This window comes from Lynx rufus, unplaced genomic scaffold (assembly GCF_022079265.1).
Source record: "Lynx rufus isolate CCGP_SWC_20201006 ecotype Redwood Valley unplaced genomic scaffold, mLynRuf1.p SCAF_10, whole genome shotgun sequence".
NCBI classification, from domain to species: domain Eukaryota; kingdom Metazoa; phylum Chordata; class Mammalia; order Carnivora; family Felidae; genus Lynx; species Lynx rufus.
The window spans coordinates 71,756,561-71,776,880 of NW_025814824.1; the positions used below are offsets into that span (position 1 = coordinate 71,756,561).

General features: G+C 39.1%; 1 protein-coding gene across 22 annotated transcripts in view; it reads right to left on the bottom strand.

The window, feature by feature from the left end:
* The window catches only part of LPAR1 (lysophosphatidic acid receptor 1), a 367,912-nt gene that overhangs the window by 301,236 nt on the left and 46,356 nt on the right, over positions 1–20,320 (bottom strand). For 13 of the 22 annotated variants that reach the window (XM_047067529.1, XM_047067579.1, XM_047067572.1 and 10 more), the window contains exons 2-3: positions 17,773–17,986; positions 1,081–1,171 (exon numbers count right to left, since the gene is read on the bottom strand). The exons of 3 other annotated variants lie outside the window; for them this stretch is intronic. The gene's annotated coding sequence lies outside the window, so the exon portion shown is untranslated. Of the gene's footprint in view, positions 1–1,080; positions 1,172–13,664; positions 13,745–17,772; positions 17,987–20,320 lie in introns of those variants that run through there. 6 more of the 22 variants (XM_047067604.1, XM_047067595.1, XM_047067587.1 and 3 more) reach the window with 2 other exon arrangements.

The following is a 20,320-nucleotide window of genomic DNA, read 5'->3' on the forward strand; positions in this document are numbered from 1 at the left end:
CAAATATGATGATGATGATGATGATGATGATGATTAAGCAACATTATGATAAAGCTCTCAGAATTGAAGGGAAGGCTGGCAAACAGACTTGGAAAAGACAAAAACTATAGACACGTCAGGGAATCTCATTTCAGAAAAGTCTTTGGGAAACCAGAAGGACGGACAAGTCTCAGTGATTCTTAGTACTTTGTTTCTTTATACAGGATTCACATTTATGGGGGAAAAAAGCATCCAATTGGCCTAGTCAACCAGCCTAGTCAAGACTAGTTATATGTTGGGGCGCCTGGGTGGCTCAGTCGGTTAAGCATCCGACTTCAGCTCAGGTCACGATCTCGTGGTCCATGAGTTCGAGCCCCGCGTCGGGCTCTGGGCTGATGGCTCAGAGCCTGGAGCCTGCTTCCAATTCTGTGTCTCCCTCTCTCTCTGCCCCTCCCCCGTTCATGCTCTGTCTCTCTCTGTCTCAAAAATAAATAAACGTTAAAAAAAAATTAAAAAAAAAAAAAAGACTAGTTATATGTCTAGTCTTAATAAGAGGACACTTTGACTAACAGTACTACAAAACTGTATCAAATAGGAAAAGTAGCAAATTTTCCCCAAAAAATTAACCAAAAAAGGTGAAATGGGCACAAGGCAGTTAAAAAGTTAGTAACAGTCTCTGCAACTACTTATTATCTGTGTGAATTTAAGCAAATCACTTACTGCTATTGACTCAGTGCTCATGTCCCCCCAAAATTTGTATGTTGAAATCTAGTGCCCAATGTGATGATATTTGGAAGTAGGGCCTTTGGGAGATGATTAGGTCATGAGTGTGGGGCTTTCATGAATGGGATTAGTACCCTCATAAAAGAGACCCCAGAGAGTTCGCCCAGAGGGAAAGCCCCTCACCCCTTCAGTCTTGTGAGGACACAGTGAAAAGACAGCTGTATATGGACCAGGAAGCAGGCTCTCCCCGGATGTCAAATCTGCTAGTGCCTTTATCTTGTACTTCCAGCCTCTAAAACTATGAGAAATAAATTTCTGTTGTTTTAAACAACCCAGTCCATGGTATTCTATTATAGCAGCCCAAAGTAAGATACTTACCCACTTATACCTTCTGCTAAAATGTGACTTCACAGGTCAGGGGCCTTTGTCTAGTTCATTCACTGATGTATCCCAATAGCCTCAAATGAACCTGACACATAAAGAGCTCTTAGTCAATATTTGTCACAAGAATGAATCTCTCCAAGACTCAGTTCCCGCATTGAAACTGAGATGCCTTGTAGATATATGTAAAACGTCTGCTACAAAGTGCTATAACATAAGAAGAGATCAAGAAATTCTGATTTAGTTATTGCTTTTATTAGAACAAACACTGCTAGAGGGACCTGGGTAGTTCAGTTGGTTAAGCATCTGGCTCTTGGTTTTGGCTCAGGTCATGATCTTATGGTTCGTAGGTTCGAGCCCCACATCGGGCTCCACGCTGACAGCATGGAGCCTACTTGGGATTCTCTCTCTCTCGCTCTCTCTCTCTCTGCCCCTCCTCTGCTCTCTCTCTCAAAATAAACTTTAAAAAACCGCTCTTAAAAAAAAAGAACAAATACTGCTAGAATTATTTACTATAAACAAAGTAGAAAAATCCCTTGTGATTATGACAGTTTACTCTGTGAAACCACAATACAAAACAAAAGTTATTCATTATTAGTTCAATACAGTCTGTTACTTTTAGAATTTTAGAACAAAGTAAATAATTTGTCCGATGATGTAACAATATGAAAGGAAATGGAAAAGTGAATTTTAAAAAGCTAGTGTATCCTCAGGGGAGTCTGGTTGCCTAAGAGTGGCACCAATGTATCATTAGCTCCAGACCCAAAATGTTATAGCCTGATGATCTCTGGGCCCTCAGTGATGCTTTATCATACTTTTTTTCCACTCTGAGTTGTTTTCATTTTCCTTACCCCATAGCAGATACTCCAACAGTATTTATCCGTCTCTAAGAGCCTCTATTACAATGTGTTCCGCTTCCTTCCCTATCCAAGGTTGGTATTTCCACTTCTCTTTGAATATTAGAAGACATTAAACCAAATGAGAAAGAAGAGAGGGAAACTGGGCTAGTACACGCATGACATTCAGCCACATATCCCCACCTTTCTTCCTGGTTCTATAGAAGGAAGCTATTCTTCTCCTTTCCAAAGGATGGCTTTTCCACCGAGACTCCAAATCATATTTCCCTTGTCTATTTCCTGGGCGTTACCTTAGGTAACAAGTTTCTCATTCTCTGATTACAAGCCAGCTCACCATTCCCCTTCCTAAAACTCTCTCATGACCCTTCTCTCTCCCCATCACTGAGCTTTTTCTGCCCTCGCTTTCATGAACAAACTCCTTAAAAAGCTCTCTACACTCACTGTCCCACCCCCACTCACTCCTCAGCCCACTGAAGTTGTCTGCTGCCCCCACCATTCTACTGATGCTTTCAAAACACATGTCTGCCATGACTCACCAGCTGCCATGCCAGGGTCCACTGCTTAACCATCCCCCAACCTAAATTCCTTTTTTTTTTTAAGATTATTTTTTTATTTTGAGAGAGAAAGAGAACATGCAATCAGGGGAGCGGTGGAGAGAGAGTGCGAGAGAGAGAATCCCAAGCAGGCTCCACAATGTCAGCACAGAGCCTGACACAGGGCTTAAACTCATGAACCATGAGATCATGACCTGAACTGAAATCCAGAGTCAGATGCTTAACTGACTGAACCACCCAGATGCCCCCAACCTAAATTCTGTGCAACAGATACCTCCATGGTTCCCACTTTGGGCCCCCTCCTAAGTATCTGACTGTTAAATTCTAGTTGTTTTCTCCAGTTTGGTCTCTCAGCAAACACATACTGAGCACGTATCAGGCACTGCCCTGCATGCCAGAAAATAAAAGTGAGTAAGATCTAAAAGTAATCTGCATCCTAAATTGAATTATGAAATAGTGCAAGGACATTAGTGGTAAAATTGATATAATCTGGAAGAAGTCTCTATTTTAGTTAGTAGTATTGTGCTACGTTACTTTCCTAGTTTTAAAAAATGTACCATTGGGGCGTCTGGGTGGCTCAGTTAAGTGACTTCAGCTCAGGTCATGATCTCGCATTTTACAAGTTTGAGCCCCACGAATCTGAGCCTGCTTCAGATTCTGTGTCTCCCTCTCTCTCTCTGTCCCTCCCCCGCTCAAGCTCTGTCTCAAAGATAAATAAACATTAAAAAAAAATTTTAAATAAAAAATGTACCATAGTTACAACATTGGAAGAAACTAGGTAAAGGATATATGGGAATTATCTATAATATCTGCAACTTTTCCACATATCTGAAACTATCCCAAAATAAAAAGGTTTTAAAGGTAATAAAATATGGTCCCTGCCTTCAGAGATCTTACAATGACCCACAACCTTAGGATAAATGAGGGAGATAGTCAAATAATCCACGAACCACGGAATTTTCTATCAGGATTAAATATAGAAACCAATCTGCTTTTTCTCAGCATTTTACCTCCCCGCGAGTGGTATGACCTTGCATGCACCCATGTCCTAAGCTGTAAGCATTTCATAAGAATGGGATGGAGGTGTGTGTGTGTGTATCCAAGGGTGAATTTTTACATGTTCCTAGTAATAAATCTTGAGGCTTTGGGAGGCCTCAAACGGATCGAAGCCAACTCTAGTGAAATCACTCCACTTTCTAAGAAGCTGAATTTAAATATATTACCTACATACTTTCTTTGTTCTTCTCAAGGCAATAGTTCAAGGTTTGAGGGAGCAGCAGGGCAAACAGAGGTGATTTTTCAGACTTCCTATTGTCTGGCTGCCAGGGTTCCTGGAAGTGGCATTTTTAATGAGCATTTTTTCTTCTGGAGAAGACTTTGATGTGGTTGAAAATTTATTTTCCTCTTGAGTGTAGGCAGGGCACCAATTAACCCACATAGAGCACCCTTGCTGTCTGCCCAGCTTGGAGTTTATTACACTTACTACGCAGTGTATCAAACCCATTATCTCATCTCCTGTTATGCTTCCCTCCTGTGGACTCAAACAATTTCTAAAGCAGCTTTCTGCTCTCTTGATCTTTTTAAATAATATCTTCTTAATTTTTAATTTTATTTATTTAAGAGAGACAGAGAGAGTGAGTGAGCAGGAGAGGGGGAGGGGCAGAGAGAAAGGGGGAGAGAGAGAATCCCAAGCAGGCTCTGCATTGTCAGTGGAGAGTCCGACGCAGGGCTCGAACTCATGAACTGTGAGATCATGACCTGAGCTAAAGTCAGCCACTTAGCAGACTGAGCCACCCAGGCACCCCATCTGTTCTCTTAGTCTTTTAAATGCCTCCATTTTGCCTTTTCCAACAAATAAACATGATAGCAATGGAGATGGAAGAAGGAGAAGGCGAGATAGGAGAGCTGCTGCTCTGACCAGCTGGTTGGGCCAGCAGTAGTGTCTTCACCTCAAGATATATTTCTACAGAACCTACAGCATGACAGGCATAAAGGTACAAAAATGAGTAAAGTTGATACGGGTCTAAGGACTCTAAGTTCAACGGTGAAAACTGTCACAATTTCATACATAACTATAGTACAAGGCAGAAGGAAAAGAAGGCTAGAATTATTTCCCTAAAATAATTAAATGTAAATGACAGTGAACATTAAAGAATGTTTTTATTCAAAAGGGTGCTGCTCCTGGTTACATGGGAATTATGTAACCCTGTGAATTTAAGGCTCTCTGAGTCTGGTGGTTGGAAAAGAACTAAAACAGTTGAAGAAAAGTAATTTAAACATGAAAGCTGGAGGCATCAGACCAAATTATGTTGCCTTGAGTTGTCAACATTCTGTCCTCCCCTATTGCTCCAGCATGTCAACTCAGGTTCTCTCTTCCTGTTGCATTTAAGATATAAGAAAACTCAAAAAAATTTTTTTTTCATTAAAAAAAGTCCATTCCAGGAAAAACATTCCATGCTTATGGATTGGAAGAATAAATATTGTTAAAATGTCAATACTACCCAAAGCTATCTACACATTCAATGCAATCCCAATCAAAATTGCACCAGCATTCTTCTCGAAGCTAGAACAAGCAATCCTAAAATTTGTATGGAACCACAAAAGACCCCAAAGAGCCAAAGTAATATTGAAGAAGACCAAAGTGGGAGGCATCACAATCCCAGACTTTAGCCTCTACTACAAAGCTGTAATCATCAAGACAGCATGGTATTGGCACAAAAACAGACACACAGACCAATGGAATAGAATAGAGATTCCAGAATTGGACCCACAAAAGTATGGCTAACTAATCTTTGACAAAGTAGGAAAGAATATCCAATGGAAAAAAAGCAGTCTCTTTAACAAATGGTGCTGGGAGAACTGGACAGCAACATGCAGAAGAATGAAACTAGACCACTTTCTTACACCATTCACAAAAATAAACTCAAAATGGATAAAGGACCTGAATGTGAGACAGGAAACCATCAAAACCCTAGAGGAGAAAGCAGGAAAAAAACTCTCCGACCTCAGCCACAGAAATTTCTTACTTGACACATCTCTAAAGGCAAGGGAATTAAAAGCAAAAATGAACTATTGGGACCTCATCAAGATAAAAAGCTTCTGCACTGCAAAGGAAACAATCAACAAAACTAAAAGGCAACTGACAGAATGGGAAAAGATATTTGCAAATGACATATCAGACAAAGGGCTAGTATCCAAAATCTATAAAGAACTCACCAAAGTCCATACCTGAAAAACAAATAATCCAGTGAAGAAATGGGCAGAAAACATGAATAGACACTTCTCTAAAGAAGATATCCAGATGGCCAACAGGCACATGAAAAGATGCTCAACCTCACCCCACATCAGGGAAATACAAATAAAAACCACACTGAAATATCACCTCATCCCAGTCAGAGTGGCTAAAATGAACAAGTCAGGAGAATTATAGATGCTGGAGATGATGTGGAGAAATGGGAACCCACTTGCACTGTTGGTGGGAATGCAAATTGGTGCAGCTGCTCTGGAAAACAGTGTGGAGGTTCCTCAAAAAATTAAAAATAGATCTACCCTATGACCCAGAAATAGCACTGCTAGGAACTTACCCTAGGGATACAGGAGTACTGATGCATAGGGGCACTTGTACCCCAATGTTTATAGCAGCACTTTCAACAACAGCCAAATTATAGAAAGAGCCTAAATGTCCATCAACTGACGAATGGATAAAGAAGATGTGGTTTATATATACAATGGAATACTACTTGGCAATGAGAAAGAATGAAATATGGCCTTTTGTAGCAATGTGGATGGAACTGGAGAGTGTTATGCTAAGTGAAATAAGTCATACAGAGAAAGACAGATACCATATTTTTTCACTCTTATGTGGATCCTGAGAAACTTAACAGAAGACCATGGGGGAGGGGAAGGGAAAAAAAAAGTTAGGGAGGGAGCCAAACTATAAGAGACTCTTAAAAACTGAGAATAAAGCGAGGGTTGATGGGGGGGTGGGAGGAAATGGAGGGTGGGTGATGGATATTGGGGAGGGCACCTGTCGGGATGAGCACTGGGTGTTGTACGGAAACAAATTTGACAATAAATTTCATATTAAAAAAATACAAAAACAATTTTTTAAAAAGTCCATTCCTTCATCACATGACAACATCTATCTGCAAAAGAAGCTAATAACCAGTTTCCAACAAAGCAGCCACTTGCTCTTCTAAAACCCCTATTACTAATAGGAAGATAAGGAGAATGGTTACTTGAAGAGAATCTGCAGTCTCTGCCACTGGGGAAGAATGCAAATTCCTTTCCTTTGCCTTAAATGCAAATTCCTTACCTTTAGCTCAGACCCCATTTCTAATCTGCGCCTATATATGCCAAGTCTAGACTGGACATTTCCACTTGAAAATCAACATGCATACAGCAAGCACTGCTGGTAGTTCTCCACTATCCACTCTCCCCTTATTCCTTTAATAATAGAATACAACCAGGACGCCTGGCTGACTCAGTTGGAAAAGCAAATGACCCTTGATCTCAGAGTTGTTAGTTTAGAGTCCTATGCTGGGTGTAGAGATTTCATTCATACATACATATATACATACATACACAAAGTTCAAAAAAAAAATAATAGAACACATTTTAACTGGCACAGAGCTGCCCAAGCTAAGACTTTTTCCAGCCTTCTTCACATCTAGCTATGGCCCTGTGATTCAGACTGCTCAATGGATATGAGCAGAATGGATGTAAGCAAAAATGACAAGTTCAGCTTCTGAATCACGCCCTTGAAGGGAAGGTATGTGCACAATATGTATCCACAATGGCCAAAGATGGCCCAGCCATCTTAGATCTTGACATAGAAGCCACATGCTGAAAATGACAGAGCAACAAGAGAGGAGACTAGATCTCCAAAAGTTTTGAGTTCACTAGACCATCTGTGGAGAGCCTGATGCAGGGGTCGAACTCATGAACTGTGAGATCATGACCTGAGCCAAAGTCAGACGCTGATATTTACAGGAGAGAAAAGTAAACTTTATCTTTTTTTAAGCAATTATGTTTTGTCTCTATTAGAGCAGCTTAATCTGGAATCCTATTGCAAGGTTTTTATTCCTGTAGCACCTCTCTCTATGTGTATGGCCACAAAAGTCACTGAGTTTCCCAATCCAGAAGCAGGAAGTAACCCTTGATTCCTTTCTCTTCCTCACTTCCAATACCAAAAATACCAATACCAAAAATACAAAAATAAATTCATGTCAAATTTATCTCCTAAATATTTTAAAGTCTGTCTTTGCTCTCCACCCCATGTGATAATGCCTGCATCCATCTTCTCTGATTTAGACATCTTCATGGCTTCTCTCCATGCCTCCTGCCTTGCTTGCTGTCAATCTACATTTCTTTATCTTTTTTTTTAAAAGAGAGAGAGAATGTGTGTGAGCTGGGGAGGGGCAGAAGGAGAGGAAGAGAGAGAATCTTAAGTATGCTCCCTGTCCAGTGCAGAGCCCAACACTATCTCACAACTGTGAGGTCATGACCTGAGCTGAAATCAAGAGTCAGACCTTAACTGACAAGCCCCAGGTGCCTTCTAAGGAACAAAAAAGATCACACCTCTGACTGATACCCTTCAATTTCTCCCCATTCTCAAAAATATTAAATCCAAACTTGTTAGCAAGACCCCCAAAGCTCTTAGTGATGCAACTCCTGTTCACCCCACTGACCTCTCCTTATGGCCCACGCCACTCTATTTCATATCTCTGTGCTTTTCCATGTAGTTTCCTCTGCTTAGAATTTCTCTGTGCTTCCTTGTCTTCTTGGAAAAAATATTGGTTTATGTATTTATTTATTTATTTATTTATTTACTTACTTACTTACTTATTTAAGACTTAGTTCAGATATCATCTTCTCTCTGAAGTCTCTCCTGAAAATTAGTCAGTCTCTCCAATGTGCTGCCCTTCATTTTGTACACAATTGTGTTATGTTTATCACATTAAACAATAAACTCTGAGAGGCTCCAGACCAAGATGGTGATACAGGAGGCTCCCCAATGTCCCTCCTCCCACAGACACACTGAATCTACAGCTACCATGGAGCAACTCCCTCTGAGAAAAGTCCAGAAACTAGCTGACTGACTCCTACATGCCCAACAAATGTGAAAACACCTACACAGAAATGGATAGGAAAGGCTGAGACACAGTCTCACCATAAACCCCACTCCTATCTCAGTGCTATACAGTTGGGAGGGAATCCCTAACTCCCAGCTTCTCCCTGAGGAACAAAGGGTTTGGACCACACATTTAGTGCCCCAAATTTTACAGCTCCAGAAACAAGACAAGAATACCCACTCTTACCATTTTTAGTCAACATAGTACTGGAAGTCCTACGCAGAGCAATGAGGCAAGAAACGGAAAGAAAAGGCATCCAAATCAGAAAGGAATAAGAAAGGCTACTTCTATTCACAGATGATGAGATATTATATGTAAAAAAACCTGAATACTCCACCAAAGAACTGTTAGAACTAATAAACAAATTCAGTAAAGTTGCAGGATACAAAATCAATACACAAAAGTCAGGGGGAAAATCAGTAGCATGTCTATATACTAACAATGAACTATCAGAACAAGAAATTAAGAAAATAATGCCTTTTATGATAACATCAAAAGAATAAAATACTTAGGAATAAATTTAACCAAGGAAGTAAAAGATCTACACACTGAAAATTATAAAATATTGATGAAAGAAACTGATGACATAAATAAACAGAAAGATACTCCATATTCAAATTAAAATTGTTAAAATGTCCATACTACCTGAAGTGATATACAGAGTAAATGCAATCCCTATCAAAATTTCAATGGCATTTTTCACAGAAATAGAAAAACAATTAAATTTATATGGAGCCACAAAAGACCCTGAACAGCCAAAATAATCCTGACAAAGAACAACAAAGCTGGAGGCATCATACTTCTTGATTTCAAACTGTACTACAAAGCTATAGTAATTAAAATAGCACAGTATTAGTATAAAAATAGATGCAAAGATTAAGGGGAAAAGAATGGAGACCCCAGAAATAAACCCATGAATATCTAGACAACTAATTGTGTCACAGGAGCTGAGAATGTACATTAGGGAAAGGATAGTCTCTTCAATAAATGGTGTAGGGAAAACTGAATATCCACATGAAAAATATGAAACTGGACCACTCTCTTATACCATACATAAAATCGCCTCAAAATGGATTAATGATTTGAACATAAGACCTGAAACTGTAAATCTCCTAGAAGAAAATATATAGGATAAGTTCTTGACATTGGTCTTGGCAGTGAATTTTTGGATGTTCATTGCAGCATTATCTACAGCAGCCAAGGCAGGGAAACAACCTAAGTATGTGTCAACAGATGGATGGATAAAGAGAGTGTGTGTGTGTGTGTGTGTGTGTGTGTGTGTGTGAGTGAGACAGAGACAGAGCACGCTATAATGGAATATTATTCAGCCTTAAAAAAGAAGGAAATGTTGCCATTTGCCACAACATAGATGAACCTGGAAAGCGTGATGCTAAGTAAAATAAGCCAGACAAGAGAAAGACAAATACTGTATGGTATCACTATATCTAAAAAGAAAAGAAAGAAAAGGAAAGAAAGAGAGTAAAATGGTGGGGGTAATAGGAAGAGGCTGATAAAAGAATACAAACTTTTAGAGGCATCTGGGTGGCTTGTCAGTTAAACAACTGACTCTTGATTTGGGCTCAGGTCATGATCTCATCATGGTTTGTGAGTTCGAGCCCTGCATCAGGCTCTGAGCTGACAGTGTGGAGCCTGCTTGGAATTCTCTCCCTCTCTCTCTGTCCCTCCCCCAGTTGCTCTCTCTCAAAATAAATAAAAATAAACTTTAAAAAAAGAATACAAACTCCTAGTTATAGGATCAATCAGGTCTGAGGGTCTAAATATGACGTGGTGACTATAATTGATAATACTGTATTATATAACTATATTATGACTATATTATTTAACTGAAACTTACAAAGAGAGTAGAACTTAAATGTTTCACACACACACACAAAAGGTAATACTGAGGTGATGTTAATCCTTTCACAGTATATACCTATATCAAATCATCAAATCATCACATTGTATACTTTAAATATATTACAATTTGATTTGTTATTTATTCCTCAATAAAGCTAAAAAGGGAATCTAGCAAAACAACAAACATATGGATTGACTCATGGACATAGAGGTGTAGACAATAAATGAAAATAATAAATTAAAGAAGACTAAAATATGAATTGAAAATTCTACCAGACGTGGTAACTTACTCTAAGTAGCTTACTCGGAAGCTCAGTTATCTAAAAGCAACTTTTAGCACCATCTAAGAGACATTTCCAGCTATCATGCTAAAAAGGAACTTGGGCAATACAGATCAGGAACATAACTATGAAGATTTTTTAACTTCCTAGACTGTTACTTCATTTCTACCCTGTCTGTCTTCTCACAACAGTAAAACTCAAAGCCATAAAGACACAATTGCCTCCTTTCAGCACACAAAAAAGAAAATAGGATCTGAAAATACTGAAGTTTACACAAAAAAAAAAAGAAAAAAATCTGAGGACTATACAAACCCAAGAGAGAAAAGTAGGAAATCAAGCTGAGTGAGCAGAAAATTAAAGGCCCATAGGAAACTCACTTTGAACTTTAACCAAGACACCCAGAGTTTTCTAATGAGAGTCTTAATAACATCAATATCTACCTGCCCTTTTCACAAATTCAGAATTCAGAGTAAAAGTTTCCCAAGTTTATACAACTATTCAGTAGCAGAACTAGAACTACATTGTATAAGAAACAAAAATAAATGTATCCATCCAGTGAAAACCATCCTGTAAATACCAAAGTAATTCAGAAAAAAAGTGTCAGGATTTTACATAATTATATAGTCCACTCAAAGCTCACCATATGCTGTACAAATACCTCTCAGAAGTTTGTGTGAGAGATGAGGGAGTGCAAGTGGTGTCAGTATAACAACATTTAGAATGTGCTCATTCTAAATTGAGGTGGGTTTGGGCATCCAGTGGCCTATCCAGGGCTATGTACTCTTAAAAAGTGAAAAGCTCCTTTGTTTAAAAAAAAAAAACAAAAAACATAAAAGAGGCACCTGAGTGGCTCAGTCGGTTGAGTGTCTGACTCTTGATTTCAGCTCGGGTCCCGATCCCAGGGTCATGGGATCAAGCTCCACGCTGAGTGTGGAACCTGCTTGGGATTCTCCCTCCCTCTCCTCTCTCTCTCTCTCTCTCTCTCTCTGTTCCCCCACTGCACCTCTCCTCAACTCGTGCTCTCTCACTCTTGCACTCTCTTTCTCTCTGAAATTAAGAAAAAACAACAACATAAGAAAAGGGTACAAGGAGCATACATCCTTCGGCCAAGAAGTCAGATGTCCTCTCCAGTTCAGTTTTGTGTACTCTGTTCAGATTTGTCCCAGCACCATCCCTTTCCACTAAGGACCTGTGCTGGGGCCCTGTGGGCAGTAAATGGTAAATATAAAAAGGCTGAGAACTCCCTTACTCCACTGAGGCACTAGGTGAAGTTCCCCTCTAAAGAATTCAGCCTAATGCGGAATGAAGTGTGGTCCAAAGGGATGGGAGGGAGGGCAAAAAGTATCTTCCCTAAGCAGCAAGTGGACACTAGGAATGGGGAATAAGGACTCAAGGGAGGCCGTCACCCATGAGACCTGAGAATGTAAAGGCGGGAGAAGTAAGCCAGACCTCCACCTGAACAGAGAAGGGACATTGCAGATCTCTCCACTTGTTACCACAGCATACATTCATTCTTTACATTTTTCCTTTCTCCCTGAAAGTTTATCCTTAGCAATTTGTCAGGTGCCTCCTGGTCTTCATTTTGATTCCGCTGGCTTCATAATATTTGTTGAATATTTCTTCACCATAAAATTTGTTGAACTATCCCCGAGATTTACACATTTAAGCTGTTTCCAATATTGTAAGGAGAATATTCAGCCTTTTCCTGACTCATAACATTCTAAATTATCAGAAGGGGTTAGATAGTGAGTCAATGTGATGAAATAATTTTGAGTCTTAATAGATAAATATAATCAAATTAGTTTTTCAATTTCACTTTTTCTACTGCAAAAGGTACTATCACTAAAAACAAAAACAAAAAAAAATTATCATTTTCATTACTCCCTCTTCAAATGTTTGATGTTGTCATTTAAAAACTTCCAAATTGGGGCGCCTGGGTGGCTCAGTAGGTTAAGGGTCCGACTTCAGCTCAGGTCATGATCTCACAGTTCGTGAGTTCGAGCCCCGCGTCGGGCTCTGTGCTAACAGCTTGGAGCCTATTTCGGATTCTGTGTCTCCCTCTCTCTCTGCCCCTCCCCTGTTCATGCTTTGTCTCTCTTTGTCTCTGTCAAAAATAAATAAACGTTAAAAATAAATAAATAAATAAATAAAATAAAAACTTCCAAATTCAGGGTGCCTGTGTGGCTCAGTTGGTTAAGCATCCAACTCTTGATTTCAGCTCAGGTCATGATCTCACGGTTTGTGGGTTCAAGCCCCACTTCAGGCTCTGCACTGACAGCACGGAGCCCGCTTGGGATTCTCTCTCTCTCCCTCTCTCTCTACCCCTTCCCCCCTTCCCCCCTCAAAAATAAGTAAACTTAAAAAAAAAAACAAAAAAACTTCAAGTTCTGGTTGACCATTTTCTTCTTTACTTTGCTACTTCATTAAATGGGAAATGGTATCTACTTGTTTCTTTCATTTCCAACAGAGATTTTTTTCCCCACAATTATTTAACTTCATTTACTTTTTTCATTTCCTTTGTCCATTAAAATTCTACCTCACTGAAGGGCATCTGGGTGGCTCTGTCAGTTAAGTGTCTAACTCATGGTTTCAGCCCAGGTCATGAACCCAGTGTTGTGGGATCTAGCCTTGCACCAGGGTCCATGCTGAGCATGGAGCCTGCTTAAGGTTCTCTCTCCCCCTTGCCCCTCCCCCACTTTCTCTCTCTCTCTCTCTCTCTCTCTCTCTAAAATAATAAAATAAAATTCTACTTCACTTCCCTCTCCAGTAATTTTTCATAGGTTTTAGATAACTCTGAATCCAATATTGAGACCTTATGCCCAAGTAGAAAAAGAATCATAGATGCAGGTTATAAATTAATGTAAAATGGTATCTATATAACAATGCTTAACTTACAGATTTATAATCCTACACCCTTGAACAAGGAGGTGTTTGTTACTGATAAGGTAAATTGCCAAGGCTTACAAATACGATGCATACAATTTCTGAAAAAGATGGAAAAAAGATGGCGAAAAATGTAAGAATCTTTTTTTTAATTATGTAAGAACCTGAATGTACATACATAAAAGTATAATTCATGAACAAAAATGATGCATATTAATAATAGTTACCAACTAGGCAACTACCAGGTACCTAGAATTTTATTTAAAAGACTTATAACACAGTAGACTTTATTCATAAGGAAATTGATGCTCAAGTTCATACTAAAAAATAATTCAAATCTTGATCAGCATAATTTCAAAGTCATGGTCTTGCCGTACAGTGCTCTTCTTAGGGAGTTGCAAGGTAAGTCATATGAGTTAAAAGATCATAAAACTCCTATTTCCTCTCTCGTCTAACATTCATAATTTATGTTTTTTGATGTATAATTTTATGGCTTTTTAAAAACTCTATATTAGTTTGGGAATATGTGCAGTTAAATAAGATTCTAATTAGACAAACACAATATAAATACTAAGACCCTAGAATTGTAAATATTGTTTATACCTATCAAAGTATGTCCCAGATAGATTTGTGTTAAGGAAAATCCCATAGAATCAGTATTGTGCAATAGATATTTCCCTGATTTAACAGCTGAGGACAGAAAACAAAGTCACATTTTTGAATACTTCATCTCTCTCCACACACCACTGCTTCATCCAAGATAAGCCCACCAACACCAGGAACTGACTCCTCATTTCAAGGCCTCATTCCTGGTTATAAGTCCCTTTTAGAGAGAAAATTTCATCTACCAGGTAACTCTCTTCTCTACCACTACTGGGCCTGACATTTCACATGGTGTCCCTGTTGAAACCCAGATAGTTCTATCACTTATGCATGATCCAGCTTGTTTCCTGACAGATTTATGGCAAAATGGCACACACCTCCACCAAAAATCTTTCAACCCATCAGCTCTATGACAACTGTCCACTACCAGGGAGAGTTCCTTCAGTTCAGGCTTTTCTACCAATGGGAATGGAACTTACCTGAAGTTTATTCAACCAGCCTGTAGAGGACAAAAGACTGAAAGATAAGCAACACATGTAGGGAGGCTATGAGAATCTGGTCTTCATGAACCAAATAAATTACCACTTGATCAATCATTGGTTTCATTAAAATAAAACCCCAAGGCCAAAAAAAAAGGGGGGTGGTAAACACAGCCCCCATGCTATACTGACTGGATTCATGTCACTTGGGCCCATGGGCTTCTGGACATTTCAAAAGATCGTCCAAATTCGATTTTGCTTCTCAGTTATTTCAGCCTTATCCATATGCACAAGCAGCCATCTTCCCCAAGACACAGTCAGGATTGGGATGACTGGATCCAGGATTTCAGATCTCAGCATCTGCTAAGAGTTATCATATTCTCTATCCCTCTTTCTCTCTCTTCCTTCCTCTCTGCTCCCTCTCTTCCTCCCTCCTTCCACCCGCACCTCCTCCCTTCTGTCTCCCCACAAAACCCCTACTTCCCAAGAGCAGAATACTTTCACTTCTTTTCATTCTCAAGATCCGTCCCCCTTTTCATTCTCCAGGGATGGTTTGTTTGGTTTTTTTTCCGGAAAAAATCCAACCATGTTATAATTGAAAAAGTCCCTTTCAGAGTCTGTTTTGCTTCCAATGAGATCAACTGTTTGAATTGCAAATCTAGCAATGAGAGATATTCATATTATACAAAAGTCCATCCTGAGAATAGGTTCAAGACTTTGGGATGTGATGAATGAAATGTGCTTTAGGACATGAGAATGTCAAAATTTTATAAGAAGATGGTCTAACCCATGAATGTGTATTAAAGTTACACACTTTGACCACAGCCATCTACTTATATTCATGGTAAGAACCTAAATGAGCTTATTAAATCACCTATTAAACATAGAGTTCTCCAAAGAACTGTCTCTCACGTTAAACACTGCTCTCTCCATAACAAGAAAAAGCATTAGTACCTCTAAAGAAGGGCCTAAGAATATATGTAAACTCTAGATAAAGTTCAGAAACTGAGTATCAAGGGCCCTTGGTTTTGTATTCTCTAAGAAAATAATGCACAACAGTTAGAAATGCTTGGTGACATATTAATGAAAGTCAGCCTGCATAACTTTAATTGGGTACTGGAAATTGTTCCTTGTGTTGCCAACAAAAAACAGATGGAGAGTATCATTTCAAAGAAAGAGGTAATGAAACTTCCCTTGAAGAAATTGCTTAAGAAAAATGGTAACACTTGATAATAGAATAATCTTTAAGAACACACACCATGTGACACTTAAGTGGAAAAAACAAAAAAAAATAAAAAAATAAAAAAATAAAAGAAGAGTAAACGCACTAACTTCATTCCTAACACGTATCGATCTGATGTCTAGAGAGTGCCAGCTCCCTACCCAACAACTATCTCATCATTGGACCTCTCATGATATTGCCAGTTACAAGGAAGAGAATGTTCTGGCCATCTGCCTCATCTGAGGTTTATTCACACGAGTGGTAGAGAACCCAAATCTAAAAGATAAGCAACACGTGTAGACAGATTATGAGATTCTGGACATCATGAACCAAATAACTTACCAATTGCTTAATCCCTGGCTTCAACAAAATAAAACTCCAGTGGAAAGAAGATTCTCATGACTCATGGGGAAGGGAAATTTTCTCATTCCAGTAAATGAATTTCTGACACATATCCACAGCTGTTATATAGTCATAATTAAGACTGGCTCAATTTGAGTGGATAATCTATCATTAATCATTCAAAATAAATAGGTACTCCAAACAAAACATATCTTTGTGTAGCATTTTAGAATAGGTAGAATAACAGATTCTACAGACTTTTTCAAGTTCCTAGCCACCCTCTTGTGACAACTCATCACCCTTTCCTACACCCGACTTTATGTTGTTCTCCTTTGTTGTCCACGATCAGCAATGTCTCTGACTCTATTCTTCCTTCACATCCTTGACCTACTGGCATCACATCCAGCACTGACAACCAGTGGATCAATCTGTGGTTAATTCATTACTGAACAATTGAAAACTCATTCTAACTCCAGTCTCTAACATTGGGAATACTGTCTGTAACCTGATTTTGCTTCTACCTGACTTTACCGGCTTGAGTGAGTCATGACACTTTCTGGGTTTTAACTTCCCTGTTGTTAAAGTGAAGGGTAAGACTAGATAACTCCGAGTCCCCTCCAGTTATCACATTCTCATTCTTGAACTCATAGCAACATCAAAGTAGTTTCTAATTCTTAAAATACTTTCTTTGAATGCACCACTAAATTTGACCTTCATACAGCCCTTGGAGGTTGGTAAGGTAAATATTACTAGTTCCATTTTGTAATGAGCAAGATGGAGTTCAGCATTAAAAAAAGTTTATTGAAGCCACACCACTTGCTGGTGGCAGAAGTCTTCTGAGTCCTAATATAGTGCTTGTTCCATTGCACTGTGCTATTCCATGATATAATTGTAAGATGAACAGAGGCTCCCAGTGGGCATGCCTGGGGGACAAGAATGATCAGGATTGGGTTTTCATTCAGCTCACTGCCTTCAGGTGGCCCTTTTCTTGACGGGTGCCTGAATAATATATGCTAGTAGAATTCTATAAGGGATGAAAAAGGAGATGAAGAGTTTCAGGGAAAGGGTGAAGAAGAGAAAGGGAGAGATGTAAAAGCCACCATATGGAGTGAAACTTTAGGGAAGAAACATTCTTGAGGAGGACTTTTAAGAAGTTTTATTCTAAGGTGTGCATTGAAACCCTGTCTTCCTTATCCATGATAAAGCAACAGTAAAAACCAACATCTTTTTTTAGTGTTTTTGACTTAGACCTGTATTTTATTTTGATTTTTACATGAATGAATTTCTCAGATGGGTCCCAACATTTGTGTTATAATAAGAGGAAGAACACTTTTACATATCATCAGTCCCACTGAGCCAAATTAGACAAAGCAATAAGTTCCCCTATGTCTCTCTCTCCCTCACCCCCCGCCACACACACAGAAGGTATTGTTAGTCATCACTTTGACCTGAGAATATATAATCTTCTACTTACCTTTTTACTGAAGAAATAGCTAACTCTGAGCCCATTAACTGTTTGATACACCTGGGAGATGTTGTGTGCCATAGAAGATTACAGATAAAGTAGGAGGATATGAAAGTGCCCTTCTATCTGACTCCAACTGAATGCTGAACCTTCAGGGTGCTGAATCTGGTGCCCATCATCCAAATGTTGAAGATTCATCTGGAGTTTGGGGAAGCACAGTGTCCTGAAAAAATAAATCAACATAAAGCCAAGGGAAAGATTTGAGTTACCTGATCTAAATAAGACCCTTTCAACCTTAAAACGTCTCCCAAAAGGCAGCATTTCCCAATCTGAGGTATCTGAAACTGTGGGGGCTGCAAATTGTATGCAAGGACAGTACAAACTGATAGGGCATATGCGCCTTTTCAACAGATAGATACCCTAAAATACAACCAAGATGGGGAAAAATGACATTGCAAACTTTAAAAGTTTGTAAACTATTGACATAAAAAGAAACACAGTGAAGTCCAACTTAATTTTAAAGGTACTTCTCCGTACTTTAGTTTTAATCTATCTTCCAAGTCTACTCATAAGATTTGCCATGCACAAAGGACAACAATAGTATTTAGCTAATTTGTTTGGCAGCTGAGTACCTTTTACTCCTTCACCTTGGTAAACCACATTTTTAAAAAAGGCATTCAAAGGAGTAATTTCCATAGGATAATGGGAGTAAAACAATATCCCAAATTTCTTACTAGACATGGTGGAATATCATTTAGAAAGCATTCAAATTTAGCACAAACAATATAGTTTACAGGAGATCTATTTCTGTGGATCCACACAGGAAGTAGAAACTTACACTTTGAGTTCCTTCTACATGGCAAGTCCTTCAAGTACGCTACTTATCACTATAATCTTAAGAGCTAGGTATTATTATTCTCATTTTAAGAAGAAATAAGGAAAGCGTAAGTAAAATGTCTAAGGTAACTCAACAATTGAGTGATGGAGTATTATTTACACCTAGATTTCTCTGATTATGATGATTTTCCTATGCTTTTTTACTATACCATGATGCCACTACACCATAATGTGACCTTTTCACTCTACCATAACAGTTCCTTAGCAAAGTGAGCTCTGCATACCAGAAAGTACAAATATGTACACAATTTATGTCTCATGTTTGGCTCATATTCTTTTGCATTAGAAAAAGCCCAGGAAGTGTATAGAGGAAGATGTGGATTTGCACTCGATCTGCATAATTCATTAGGATTTCAGAGTACATTAGGCTATTAGAAAAGCTGTCTTCAAATATCATAGAATTGAGTGATCCCAAATAAATGGCACTCCTCTTTTCCAGCCTGAATTCTGCACCTACTGAGAGACAGAAAAGTGAGCAGAGGAGGGCAAAAATATCTCCTTTATTTTTGATAAGGGAAGGACATGGCTTTCAGTCTATCTGCCAAGTGGGCCTTCTGATATAATATGTACCCCCAGAATTAGGCAGGCTTGCCTCCTTACCACAGACAAACTAGACAATCTCAGCCCTTTCCACATTGGGGCCTGTACTTGTAGAGTGTACAGCGTAGAAGAGCCAATCGGTATGGGGGGCTTCCTTCAGAAAGTTTGCTTCTAAGAAAAGGAAGGAAATAAAGGGCTGAGTTATGCATGCCCCGTTCCTTTCTCAAAATCTTAAATCAGGTAATTTACTCCACCCACGCCTATGTGAGAAGGGTCTGAGGAAAGACTCTAAGAGGAGCATGTAGGCAAAAAATCCTACGAAAACAAGGAAGTTTTCAATGCCTAAGAAGTTTCGATGCCTAAGTGCCATTTCTGATAAGGAGGTTGAGCAGCAGAGAGGCCGAGCACAAAAGCTAGATGAGTATGTCCCTTACCAAGAACTATAGTCAAGCATCCAGACACAGATGAGCAGGAGAATGAGATCAGGAAACCAGAGGAAGGGAGCCTGAAGGGAACATCATAAAGGATGACCAAAAGCCAATATCTGGAGCTAGAGGATGAAAATCAGAGAAATGGAGACCAAAGTAAAGGGTAAAGCAACGAACAGTAATAACCGAACACCTGAGATAGGAGCTATTGTCTCTGCCTAAGTTTTACAAGCTCATAGCAGCATGCTAAATAGGAAAGGTACCTAAAATCATAAAAGTGCTGAAACCTGCCCTTCCATCATGGAGTAAAGTCAAGGTTTCCTTGGGTTTACCTAGCCATAAGCTTTGAAGTATAGAGAGATATCCTTGAGGTGGGATACAGAGTTCCATGAGTTTCACTCTTAGCCAGGGCCCCAGGTTCTGGTATTCCCCACAGTATATGTGGGGTTTCCCATCATAAGATATCAGGGTTGGACGTTCAAGCTTAGGAGTGGAGAAGCACACTGGTTATGTATGGAGAGTTAGAAGCTGCAATTGGAGCTGAAAAGCCATGGAATTGGTGATCTCTATTGGTTTGACAAGGGGTGGCCCTTTGGTTTGCGGCACAAGTTAATGGTTACATGCATGTCTTGGAGATTCTTTAGAATGTCCTGAATCTTCTCCAGAAAGTAGGCAAATGCTGATATAATGTA